The sequence below is a fragment of the Pongo abelii genome, chromosome 4, assembly GCF_028885655.2.
Source record: "Pongo abelii isolate AG06213 chromosome 4, NHGRI_mPonAbe1-v2.0_pri, whole genome shotgun sequence".
NCBI classification, from domain to species: Eukaryota; Metazoa; Chordata; class Mammalia; order Primates; family Hominidae; genus Pongo; species Pongo abelii.
Window position 1 is genome coordinate 29796319 of NC_071989.2, and position 13654 is coordinate 29809972.

General features: G+C 34.5%; 1 long non-coding RNA gene across 2 annotated transcripts in view; it reads right to left on the minus strand.

Annotated features, from left to right (window-relative positions):
* The window catches only part of LOC129059361 (uncharacterized), a 60314-nt gene extending 58747 nt beyond the window's left edge, over positions 1–1567 (minus strand). The window contains exon 1 of one of the 2 annotated variants that reach the window (XR_008525189.1): positions 1425–1567. This is a non-coding gene — a long non-coding RNA (uncharacterized LOC129059361). The remainder of the gene's footprint in view (positions 1–1424) is intronic. The other variant, XR_008525187.1, reaches the window with a different exon arrangement.
* Between the last annotated feature and the right edge of the window lie 12087 nt (positions 1568–13654).

Consider the following 13654-nt stretch of genomic DNA (forward strand, 5'->3'; position numbering starts at 1 on the left):
TTAGTAGATTACATTAAACTTATTAAGTAAATTACATTAAACTTCTCTCATGGCTTTGGCAATACACACTAATTTATGGTTTGTATTTGATTTCACTGTAGTTATTGCTTTTCTCAGTTCTCTCTTCACTTTATTTATTGAATTATTTAATCACTGCTATTTTATAAAATACAATGTTGTATCTGACCAAAAATTTGACTTTATATCAAATGCAGGAGACAATGGGTTAATTTTTATAGTTATGTATATTCTATAACTCAGAAGTTACTAGGATGATACACAATTGAACCTAGTTATGACAAGAGATAAGAACTTCTGAGTCTGCAGTTTCATCCACATTAATGTCTTTTTTATTGACAGAATATATGGTTTGAGAACCTAAGCAAGAAAGAGGAATGGTGTCTACTCAACATTGCACCAAATTAATTTATTGTAAAAAATGTTTTTGAGAATCACATAGCTTTCCGTAGGGGGAAAGCTACCATCTGCTGACTTATCAAGGTTTATATTGAACTAGAAGCTGAAGCTGAAGTACTGGCTAGTTTTTTGTTTCTTTTTTTTTCTTTGTCTTTTTCTCTCTTTCTTTTTTTTTTTTTGGCAAATAAGCAAGAGCAAGGAAAAAAGGAAGATGATCTTTGCAGAAATAACTCATTCTCACTTTCATTAAAAAATGTGTTTTTTACTGCAGAAGAAAGATAATAGTATAAAGACATAGCCTCTGTATACCTTAGTACTGCCTGTCTAGTAATAAAAGTTAATGAAAAAGGGAAGTGCGTCTTTATAGGAAAATTGAAACAGAAGGTTTAGAGCCCTCAAAAGCAAAGTTTCAATCATATTATTTGATAAAGAATAATGATTAGTTAATGATAAAACTAAAGTTTAAGGATACTATGCAATAAAAAGTGGAGGAAGGCAATCATAGACTGTAACTTCCTTGCCAAGTGATGACATTAGGATTAATAGGTCTTTTTTTCTTTGTTGAGTTACAAGATATTGTTTATATTAAAGAATATTTTTCCCATTTATCATGTATCAATTTTATACATATTATATTAGAGATAATTACATAATAATGTAATCCATCCATTACAGAATATTAAGATGGGCTCTGAACACCCTGACGAAACAATAGTCTCTTCAGTATAGCCTACATTTTGAGTTTAGTTCAATAAATGAATCATATCTTTGCATATTCTTCCTTCTGGAGAGCTAGAGAAAATATAACCAATATTATGAATCATATATGAATTATTCTAGATATGAACCATTTTTATATGTAAATATTAGAAGGTATGTTTCCTTTTTTGTGGGAAAGTGAGGATTATAGTAATTTTTTCCCTTTTACTTTCTTTCTTTGTTCTCTTTAATGCCCAATTGCAGTGCCTGGAAAATCTCATCTAATTAAAGTAACCGATCACAACTACCTCTGTGAAGTAGAGGCTTCTTCCCACAATGGAACAGATAAGTCCAGATAGACACGTTTCCAGAACCACTTGAAGAATGAGTACGGACACCAGGCCTAGTAGAGCTGACAAGCAGGTGATCTTAGTTTGGGCTTCAAATAAACTTGTGGCACAAAGATTTCGGAACAACATAAATTCCATTCTCACAACAATGGCAGTTCCAGCAAGATTCTATTCTTAGGTTGCAGTGTCAGTGATGCTACAGTGGCAACAAGAAATGTTTTCCCATTGTTGTCTCTGGCAGCATTAATGCTATGATTAGTAAAAGCAATTTCTTCAAGGAGATATTCTGATGAGACATTTTGATTGTTGTTTGAAGCCATGTGTCAAGACCCCTTATCAGTTATTATCTGAACTATCAAAGACTTCTATTTTTTTTTGTTTTTTGTTTTTTGTTGTTTTTTTTTTTTTTTTTTTTTTTTTTGAGACGGAGTCTCTGTCTGTTGTCCAGGCTGGAGTGCAGTGGCGTGATCTCAGCTCACTGCAACCTCCGCCTCCCAGGTTCAAGGGATTATCCTGCCTCAGCCTCCTGAGTAGCTGGGATTGCAGGTACCCGCCACCATGCCCAGCTAATTTTTGTATTTTTAGTAGAGAGGGGGTTTCACCATGTTGGCCAAGCTGGTCTTGAACTCCTGACCTCATGATCTGCCCACCTCCACCTCCCAAAGTGCTGGGATTACAGGTGTCAACCACCAAGCCCAGCCCCAACGACTTCTTAATAAAGTATTTGTCTGCTCATTTTAGCCAGATGTGGTTTCTCTCATTTTCAGGAAATGATTTTTACTGATACATACAAAAGTAGACAGAAATTAGATTTTTAGCATTAGTCATGATTATAACAATAACCTAGGTAGTCTCTGTGAATATGAGAGACATTGGAATGGGTGAAGAAAAGAATGAGAATTATGGAAATAGAAAGGACAACTATAGATAAATATTTCAGTTACTATGAAAGGGAGCATAAACATGAAGCAAAACTGGAATGGAATCAATAGAGGATGATATTTTGTCATCTTTTTCTAGGAAAATAATGGAAATAAAGTTGGACAAAGTACTGATGGAATAAAAAGGACTACTTGCAGTTGTGAAGTGTTTTAAATGGTTAAAAGAAGATGCAGAGCAAAAATGAACATATTAACTGCAGAAAGAAGTACAGGCAATTTTTACTGTAATGTAAGAAAGACAGAAGATATAGTAATAGGATTAAAAAAGTTTGTGAGAATTATGGGAAAATGAAATAGTTTTCTTCTGATTTCATGCATTTTCTCTGTGAAGTATTTAACATGGTTGCTTGCTAAAATGGAAGAACTTGAATATTAATGGTCAGATTAGTGAGATGAGAAAAGTTGGAATGTATCTTAAATAATAGAAAATTAGTTTAAGGAAGTGAACTGGAATTCATTTTTATGTTTATTCTTTTATTCTAAGTCACATTTTGATTTTTCTTCAAATAAATGAATCCACCATTTTATATAGTTGTACTCAATTATCTTGAGAAAATTCCTTGGAATGGAATTATTTTTTCCTTCTGACTTAAAAAGTGAGTAAATTTGTATCAAATTATTCTTGCTACATTATCTCACACTTAATGAAATATTTATTGAACCAATGTGGAACCACTGTGCAAAGCAACATGAGAGATATAAACATAAAGAAACAGATTAGGTATATTGAAGAGATACACAACATTTAGAAACATGAGGTTACCTATATATATTAGTCCATTCTCATACTGCTGATAAAGACAACCCAAGACTGGGTAATTTATAAAGAAAAAGAGGTTTAACAGACTCACAGTTCCACATGGCTGGGGTGGAAGGTGAAGGAGGAGAAAAGGCACATCTTAAATGGTGGCAAAGAAGAGAGAGCGTGTACAGGGGAACTGCCCTTTATAAAACTGTCAGATCATGAGACTCATTTACTATCAGAACAGAGTGGGAAAAATATGCCCCATGATTCAACTGCTTCCCACCAGTTCCCTCCCGGGACATGTGGGGATTATGGGAGCTACAATTCAAGATGAGATTTGGGTGGGGACACAGCCAAACCATACCACTATATGATTCTAAAACTTCACTTTTTGGAAACAATATGTTTTGAATAAGAGAGCACAGGGAAATAGAGGGGCTGTAAATGATTTTTGATTGTCTTGAATGGTGTACTTTTCCTATCTTTTCCCATCATTTGTCAAGGCCTAATCAGTTTTTACTATAATTTTTACAACAAAGAGTTAAAAAAAAAACAAATTAATTGAATGTATGCAGGTATCTTAACTGTAAAAATGAACTAATATATTGATTAATATACCACTCCCTAAAAGATAATCCTTACATTTCATTATTTTAATAAAACTCACTTTCCTCAAGTTTTAAAAATACATATAAAAGTGTTTAGCATATTCTGGGTGAGTGATTTAGTGTAAAAGACTGTTTCCTTGCAGTACATTTTTGTGCTGAAATTGTTTTCCATGTGCTAGGGAGTAGAATTTATCAGCAACCCTCATTCTCACTCCCTTAATGATGATATAAGGAGAAAAAGAACCATCTTGTTTCAAATCATCATGATTGTATAGAATAGCTTCTGAAAATTGTTGACTGGCCAGAGTAAAGCACTTTCACCTTTTTCAAAAGTCGTGCTGTTTCCTCTTTGGGAAATGAAATAGCATAAAATTGAATAGTATATGCATAACATAAACTTGAGGAGGTACTTGAAACTTCTGAAGATCTTGTCATCTGCAAATTATTTCTAACAGTTCTGTTCAGCTTTTTGATCAATGTAAGAGTACAACAAATTTGGATGATTTTTAATACAAACACATATAATTTTTTTAGAATCAGAATAAGTTAGAATAAAAAAGATAAAAACATATTGCAAAGGAAGCTTGACCTGGGTACACTAAAGATATCTTCAATTGCATTCACTTTAATCAAAAAATGAACAAGATACAGTAACATATACTAAAAAATATGCAGCAACAATAGGTCACCATTTAAGCAACTGGGGAAGATCTCTGCTATGTTCAAAGTCTGCATAATAATTCAGATATATTTTGAAAAAAGCAAAGGATAAAGCAGTAAACCCAGTGGCTGTGTGGTTAGAGTAAACAAATTATTTTAATAAAGGCAGAGTTTCAATTAACTTAGAGTAGCAAATATAATTAGCTAGGTTAGACAGACAACAAAACAATGGAATACCCTCAAGGTTTCAACTTTTAAAATCTACGGCTATGTCAGTAGGACAATCTTAAAAACTTTTCAAAGTAATAGGTGACAATAAATTAAATAAGGAAAATAACATATATATATATACATATTTGAGTACATCTTTTAACAATATAACCATATATTTCCTGAAAATAAAATTATTATGCTTTATTATAATTTGATTGAAAAATATATGTGTGTTATATATTACACAGAATTTTTAATTAAATAATGTATTTAATAAATATTTATGCTATTATTAAACTGTCTTCAAAATAGAAATGTGTAGCCAGTATTCTTAATTATCTATTGATAATTTCTAACATATTTTTAAATTTTGGAATTCTTTTCATTTTGTTTTCATATCTCAGTATTTTGTTACTGTTTCCTATTACATGCACAAAACAGATTTTATTCCACATTCTAAAAAGTAAAACAGAGTAAAACAGAGTTTTCAACTCTCATTTGTTTTTGTTAATATCTCATTCCCTGGTTTCATCTTAAATTAGAAAGAATTATTTCTATTTTTCTATCTTTCATCTCGAAAATCTCTCCTATTTGCTTTGAATGCCCATTTTGAACCTCACCATTTTTTTTCAAAATGTTAAATCAGCTTCATTAAGTAAATGTCCTGTTCATGACATCCAACATAGTTTTTCTCTTAAAACTGTTTTCCACCTAACTGCAAGTCTTCACACGCCCCTGGATTTCTGACTACCTCAATCACTGTTTCTTATTAGGTGTCCTTGCTGATCTTCGAATAAAAATATGGTAGTTATTTATATTTTTCATAGTTTGAATGTTAAATAGCTTTGTTGCATATTTTATCAAACTTTGTTTTTTCTTATATCCCCAATAGTTAATTATTCAGATAATTATCTGAAACGAGTATATATATTTTTATAACTTTTGTCCACACCACCCGAAGCTGATTATGTTTTTGTTGTCTTTTATGTATTTAACTGAAACATTAATTGGTGAAATTTCCAGTCTACATAAATGATATCACGTTACTAATATTTTTGTAATGTGGCTTTTTCTTGATCTCTTCATGATATATGCATTTTAAGCAAATAATATGTCAATTTAGTGCTTTGAAAAATTTAGTAATATCAGTACTTTAGTGTAATGACAACCTGTATTTCCCTAAATATTATTTGGGCAAAGAAAACATCTAATTTCAGCACTGATGTTAAAAAAAGAATCAATGTGATTTTAACCCTCAAATCTCCATATTTTTCAACTAGTGGATGTTTGTATCAATGCATTTTAAATCACTGTTGTTATAAATTTTGTTAGAGGACTTTTTTTTTTTTTTTTTTTTACAAGATAGCAATAGCTTGGGAGGATTTTTCTGTTTGTTTTTTGTTTTACTTTCTTTAAGAAAGTTCACATCATCATATTTTTATAATTACATTGAATTAAATATATTTTTGGCAACTTCTCTGAGATAGTATAAAGTTTAATTAATTAATTATTGTATTTTAAGAAAGCCACTTTTTCCCCTAAGGTTCTGAAAAAATACGTGGAACTTATATGGTGCCATATGGTGCCAGATAATTAAAGATGATCATGTCTATCTTTATTGTGATTCTGTTAAGAGCAAAACAAAACAAACAGCAATATTAATAACAACACTATATTGAGCTTTGAAAAACAGGTCTAAAAATGTCTTCTCCATTATTTGTAGTCTCAATTAAGCAATACTCTTCAATGATTTTAAGTTCATGGACATACTAATCAAAAAAAAAAAAAAGAAAAAAAATGTATGGTCTCCATAATTGGAAATCTACAGTCTTAGGGAAGCTTCTCTGCACCTACTCTTCTCTTCAGAGGTAGTTTCCAAATATAACCCCCAAGGACTCATGCTCCTTGTATTTATTCCCTCATGTAATCTCTTCCAATTGACTCTGGTCTGGTCATATGACTCACACTTGATCAATAGAATGGAATACAGGTGATTCAGTCTGATATCTGAGGCTGGGTTATACAGATGGAGGACTCAAATGTGCTCATTTAAACATTTTCTACAAAGCTTCAGCAATCAAGTTTATGTGGTACTAGCATAATAATAGACATATATATCCATAACACAGAACTGAGAGCTCATGAATAAGCCCATATTTATGCTCAGTTGTGGTTTGAAAAGGGTGTCAAGAAAACTCAATGGGGAAAGAATAGTTGTTCTAACATACGGTGCTGGGACAACAGGGTATCTACATGTAAAAGTATGAAGTTAAACCTCTACCTCACACCATATACAAAAGTTAAACCCAAATGGATCACATACCCAAATGTAAGCTTTAAAACTATAAAACTCTTAGAAAAAAAACCATACATATTTATAATCATTAATTTGGCAGTAGTTTGTTAGATATGATATTTAGCATGAGCAACAAAAATAAAAATTTGGCTTCATCAAAACAAAAAAACTTGTGCTTCAAAGGACTACCAAGGTGAAAAGACAAGCTACAGAATGGGAGAAAATACTCACAAATCATATATTTAATGAAAGTCTAGTATCCAGAATATTTGAAGAATTCTTACAGCTCAACACTAAAAAGATAACCCAATTTAAATGACCAACCAATTCAAGTGCATATTTCCACTATTTGGAGAAATATCCAGTTGGAGAAATATCTACCTATCTATCTATCTATCTATCTATCTATAGACATACACACATACACACATATATATATACACCCATATATATGCATCATTTTTAATAGTCTTATTAGTGATGTTATGAGGGTTCCAATTTCTCCACCACATTATTTTCTAGCTTTATGATTATACTTATTCTGGTGGTAGTATCTCATTGTGGCTTTGATTTGCTTTTTCCTCATAATGAATGAATGATGTTGAATATCTTTTCATGTATTTATGGGACAGTCCATATATATACAAACATATATATGGGTGTGTATGTATACGTATATTTATGTGTGTATATATATATATATGGGTGTGTATGTGTGTGTATATATATATATACACACACCATATATATGTTTGTATATATATGGACTGTCCCATAAATACATGAAAAGATACTCAACATCATTCATTCATTATGAGGAAAAAGCAAATCAAAGCCACAATGAGATACTACCAGCAGAATAACTATAATCATAAAGCTAGAAAATAATGTGGTGGAGAAATTGGAACCCTCATAACATCACTAATGAGAATATAAAAAATGGTGCAGCCACTTTGAAATACAGTTTAGCAGTTTCTCAAAATGTTAAACGCAGAATTATATCTATGACCCAGCAAGAGAATTCAAAACACACATTTTCACAAATACTTTCACATTAATATTCATAGTAGCATTATTTATAATTTCCAAAAAGTGAAAACAGCTCAAATGTCCAACACCTGTTGAATGCATAAACAAGATTTGAAATATCTATACAATGAAACATTATTTAGTTGTAAAAGATAATGAAGTGTAGTTACATGCTACAAGCTACAACATAGATGAACCTATGCTCAGAGAAAGACTCCAGACACAAAAGGCCACATATTGTATATTTTCATTTATAGAAAATTTCCATAATAGACAAATCCATAGAGAAGATAGATTAGTGGTTTCCAAAGGATAAAAAAATGAGGGAGGAAATGGTTACTGCTAGTGGGCAAGGGGTTTATTTCTCGGTTACGGAAAATGATACGCTATTACATAGTGATGATTGCACAGCCTTGTGAATATGATAATAACTACTTCATTGTACACTGAAAAATAACCTAATTCCCTACTGATAAATTATATACTCCTCAAAAAAAGCATCAGATAAAACAATAAAATATATGAAAATATGATTATCCAAAAATATAACACTCAAGAAAAAATATAAAAGCACCACAAATAATAAAGTTTTGCTTTAAGTTACAAATGCGTTTCTTAGAGAAATAACTTTATCATTGCTTTTCTATATCCTACAGCATGGATGTAAAAATATGTAAAAATATGATGCCTGCTGCATCAAATCTGCATCTCTATAGAGTAATGACTAATAAAATTTTCAAAAATCACTTTTGCTCCTTTTGCTAAGGATAATTATAATAAAATATTCTGCAATAATTATTTTTCAATAGGAGGTAAATCATATCTATTCATTGATTAGGCTCCACTTTCTCCCCTTCCTTTATATGTTTTACCATTTTACAAAATACTTGCTCAATTAAGTTTAAATAAAGCATGGGTTGTAGTTATGAGTAAAATAAAAATAAATTCCGGCAGCATCTGCCTAGACCTTTCATCTTGGCATGCATGTTTTTGTGTCACAGCCTCCCAGAACACAGCTACTGTGCTCAGACAAGCTCAAAGTAAATGCAGAGGTCAGATGTGGGTGCCCTAGTAGACATCCCAACTGAGGTCCCAGGTAACAGTTAGCCCCTACCAGCTATGTGTGTTAGTTAATTATGTGAGAAACGCTAGGCAAGAACGGTTCAGCGCAGTTCAGTCAACCCTAAGGACATTGAAGGTGATAATACATTTACTTTTAAGCCACTTAAGTTTTGCAAAATTTTGTTACAAAACAATAGGTGATTACAACTATTATCTTACAACTCAAAATTCTATCCTTCTCAAATTCTCACCTACATATCTTATTTTATTCCCGTTAGTAACCTCGAAATCCCTAAAATCCAATCCTTTCCCTGCAGGGTGAAGGTATAGTAGGAACAAAATTATATGTTAAAATTACAAAGTAAGTTTATTCTTCCTGGAATTATAGTAGAGAAATAAGTAGTTTTATTTTATGCACTTAACTATTTTCTCATGTAGAACTAAACAAGATACTAGTTTTTTTATTTTATTTTATTACTAGAAATATAGTTACAGAATATATTAAGATTTTGTTCAGGAATGAGCTTATTTTGGTTCTCACAACTAGCCTATTCATGAGTATTTTTATTTTAAGTTTGGATATGTCATTTATACAGCTACAATATGTATTTGCCACTTCATATCTGATATTGTATCTTATATTACATTCACATATGAATAACACATTTGTGGCATATAAAATCGAGTCATAATATTGGCTCCCCAAATATCCATTGATAAACTTGTATTATGCCTAAACAATGAAGCTCTAGTTCATCCTGATGTTTACCCATAAATAATACAATTGGATTTATCTTCTTTTCTTTCTGCTTTCCATCTGATTGCTGTTGGGTTTCTATTTATTTGACAAGTAGAAATTGTATATGTTTATGTTGCAGAACGTGATGTTTGATGTGTGTGGTTTCTTTTTATAGGTCCATATACGGAGACTAATTGTTGTAGGAAGCCATAGTCAACAGCAAACTGTTTTGCAGTGTCAAAGTAAAAATTGTACCAGATAAAACTAAACAAGTCAGGGAGAATTTGTTCAAGGATATTGCAATAGTACATAGAGACCAGCATGCATTCTCAATTCAACTGTTTAAATAAAGGGCAGGAGATTTGAAGAGATAGAGTGGAAGGTATTACAAGCCATCTGTGTTTGCTCACTGGCCTTACCCAAAAGAAACATCAAATTTCTTACAACTTCACAACAGCAGGTAGTTTTGCAATTTGGAGCAATGCACCTACCTCAGTCAGTCTCCTCTCTTTTCCCAGAGGTGATTCTAACTCACTTGATTATTATTTTTCAGAGGAATGGCTCCCAGGTTCTCAAGAAAGGCAGCCTTGGTTTGTAGAGCAGGAAAGCGATAATAAAAATATGTACATCTCAAAGGAGCAGAGAAAGAATTTATAATTACAAGTTTTCTAAAAGAAATACTGTAAGAGTAAGAAGAGGGACCTCTGTGGTCATTTGGATTCTGTCTAGACCAAGTAAAAGGGAGATCAGGGTGTGTCCGGAATTGGTGGGTTCTTGGTCTCACCGACTTCACAAATTAAGCTGCGGGCCCTCACGGTGAGTGTTACAGTCCATAAAGGCGGCGTGTCCAGAGTTTGTTCCTTCTGATGTTCAGATGTGTTCAGCGTTTCTTCCTTCTGGTGGGTTCGTGGTCTCACTGGCTCAGGAGTGAAGCCGCAAAACTTTGTCGTGAGTGTTACAGCTCTTAAGGCGGCATGTCTAGAGTTGTTGGTTACTCCCGGTGGGTTCGTGGTCTCGCTGGCTTCAGGAGTGAAGCTGCAGACCTTCACGGTGAGTGTTACAGCTCATAAACGCAGTGTAGACCCACAGTGAGCAGCAGCAACATTTATTGCAAAGAGCAAAAGAACATACTTTCCACACTGTGGAAGGAGACCCCCAGCGGGTTGCCACTGCTAGTTCAGGCAGCCTGCTTTTATTCTCTTATCTGGCCCCACCCTCATCCTGCTGATTGGTCCATTTTACAGATAACCCATTGGTCTGTTTTACAGAGAGCCGATTGGTCCGTTTTGACAGGGTGCTGACTGGTGCGTTTACATTCCCTGAGCTAGGCACAAAAGTTCTCCAAGTCCCCACTAGATTAGCTAGATATAGAGTGCTGATTGGTGTATTCACAAACCCTGAGCTAGACACAGGGTGCTGATTGGTGTGTTTACAAACCTTGAGCTAGATACAGGGTGCTGATTGGTGTATTTACAATCCCTTAGCTAGACATAAAGATTCTCCATGTCCCCACCACACTCAGGAGCCCAGCTGGCTTCACCCACTGGATCCCCCACTAGGGCCTCAGGTGGAGCTGCCTGCCAGTCCTGTGCCGTGTGCCCGCACTCTTCAGCCCTTGGGCTGTCGATGGGACTGGGCACCGAGGAGCAGGGGGCGGCGCTAGTCGGGGAGGCTCAGGCGGCACAGGAGCCCATGGCAGGGAGAGGCTCAGGCATGGCAGGCTACAGGTCCCGAGTCCTGCCCTGTAGGGAGGCAGCTAAGGCCTGGCGAGAAATCGACCACAGCAGCTGCTGGCCCAGGTGCTAAGCCCCTCACTGCCCAGGCCGGTAGGGCTGGCTGCTGGGAATGCTGGGCCCGCCGAGCCCACACCCATCTGGAACTCTAGCTGGCCTGCAAGCATGTGCGCAGTCCCGGTTCCCCCCGTGCCTCTCCCTACACACCTCCCGGCAAGCTGAGGGAGCAGGCTCAGGCCTCAGCCAGCCCAGAGAGGGGCCCCCACAGCGCAGTGGCAGGCTGAAAGGCTCCCGGAGCATAGCCAGAGCAGATGTGGAGGCCGAGGAAGCGCCAAGAGTGAGCGAGGGCTGTGAGGGCTGCCAGCACACTGTCACCTCTCAGGGGGACTAGAAGGAGGAAGAAGCCTGTGTAAAGTTTAGTCAGACCCAGGGAAGTGTGAAGACCTCCTTGATCAGAAGTCTTCAATTAGGCTGGATCTAATGTTCTGAAGAGAACATCTCTTGAGATTATGTTTGGTACTCAGAATGAGTAGTCAAGTGCATGCCTGGAGACTTGGATGAAAACCCAGTATGCTTTTTGTCAGAAGCAAAGAATGGAATGATCCTACCTTCATTAAGCTGCTCTGTCACCACTCTTCAAGGCTCAGCATATTTCCACTGCAAATTTTCATCCTTGAATTTAAAATACTGCTTTCATAAGAATGTTTATTTCTATCATCTTGCATTTTATGCATTGAAGTGCCAGAAATTTAGGTTTCTTTTGTATTTATAATTGGTGAATTATTCTAGTCGGCTGAAATTTTACTAGGAGTGAAATATTTCCCCTATCCCCATGAGCATACAAAAGCGTCTATCTCTGAAAAAGGAGTACATAGCAAAAATGAATGGACATATTTAAGTGACACTACCGTGAGTTTCAAGGATATCTTCTATCCTATGAAGTTATACTTTCTTCATTTGGCTTACATATCATTGATAAGTAATCCGTAATTTCAGGGCTTTGTGTTTGGGTTTACTTAAATCTTGCACTGAGAACACGGGAAGAGCCAAACGGAGAATTGTTAATTACTCGGGACAAGATAGCTCCTAAGTATACAACACTTCATGGTAACTTATCAAATTTTATATATATATATTATATATTATATATATAATATATATATATATAAATGAAGATGAAGATTGGCTAAGAATCACGGAAAAAATGAAAGGTACAGAATCTAAATTTAAGAATGCCAAAGATTGCCCAACCAACAATTTTTCAACACTGTTGTTCATTTACAAGGCTAGAGTATGTGCAGAGACAAGAGCAAGGGAATGGACTTACATATTAAAATCTATGAGACATTAGTAAGAACGTCTCTATTGTGTAGATCTTGGAGAATTAACAAACTTTAAGTTTTTCAATTCTAAGAATGGTGCTTTCCTTGAATAACTAGCTTGAAAAGGAGACTGACACAGTTGCTGAAATCAATGTTAAAAAGTACCATTGGAGCAAGGTATCATATGGGTATAGAAGTTGTGGTATGGTATAGTTCAAACAAGATAGATGCAAATCACATTGCATAGTAACTCATCTATCTCTTCAGTTATAATAGTGAATCACAGGAAAACGTATGTCTTTGTTTCAGTTTTCCATGTAGGCCCTCCAAACAATATAGGAATTTATGATAGTTACATATTCGATTCTACATTTGTCAATTGGTATGTGCTATAGAAGTGGCAATGTCTTGAGGCACCAATAAGAGATGATTGCATAGCTCATGTGATAGACCATGGTAAATTTTCCAAAATAACAAATGTCTCCAAACAATACCCTTAGAGATCCTCTGCCTATTCTAGGAGATAGGCAAGAACTCCTGCGTATCCATACTTATAATCACAAAGATTTACACAATCACACTCTTTTACTTCTATTACAGGGCTTCTTATGAATTGTTAGAAGCATGTGCCACGATTCATGACTCCATTGCATCCCTTCTGTGTAAATTACCTTTTATTGAAATTTGTACAACATAAATATTAATATAATTATCCTGAGATAAAGAATATAGGTAATATAAATGACAGTTATGAATAAGGCATATCATTTTAAAAATAACACTTGAGGTAACCTGAATATAAATGATCATATAAAACAAATGTAGAAATTAACCTTTCTG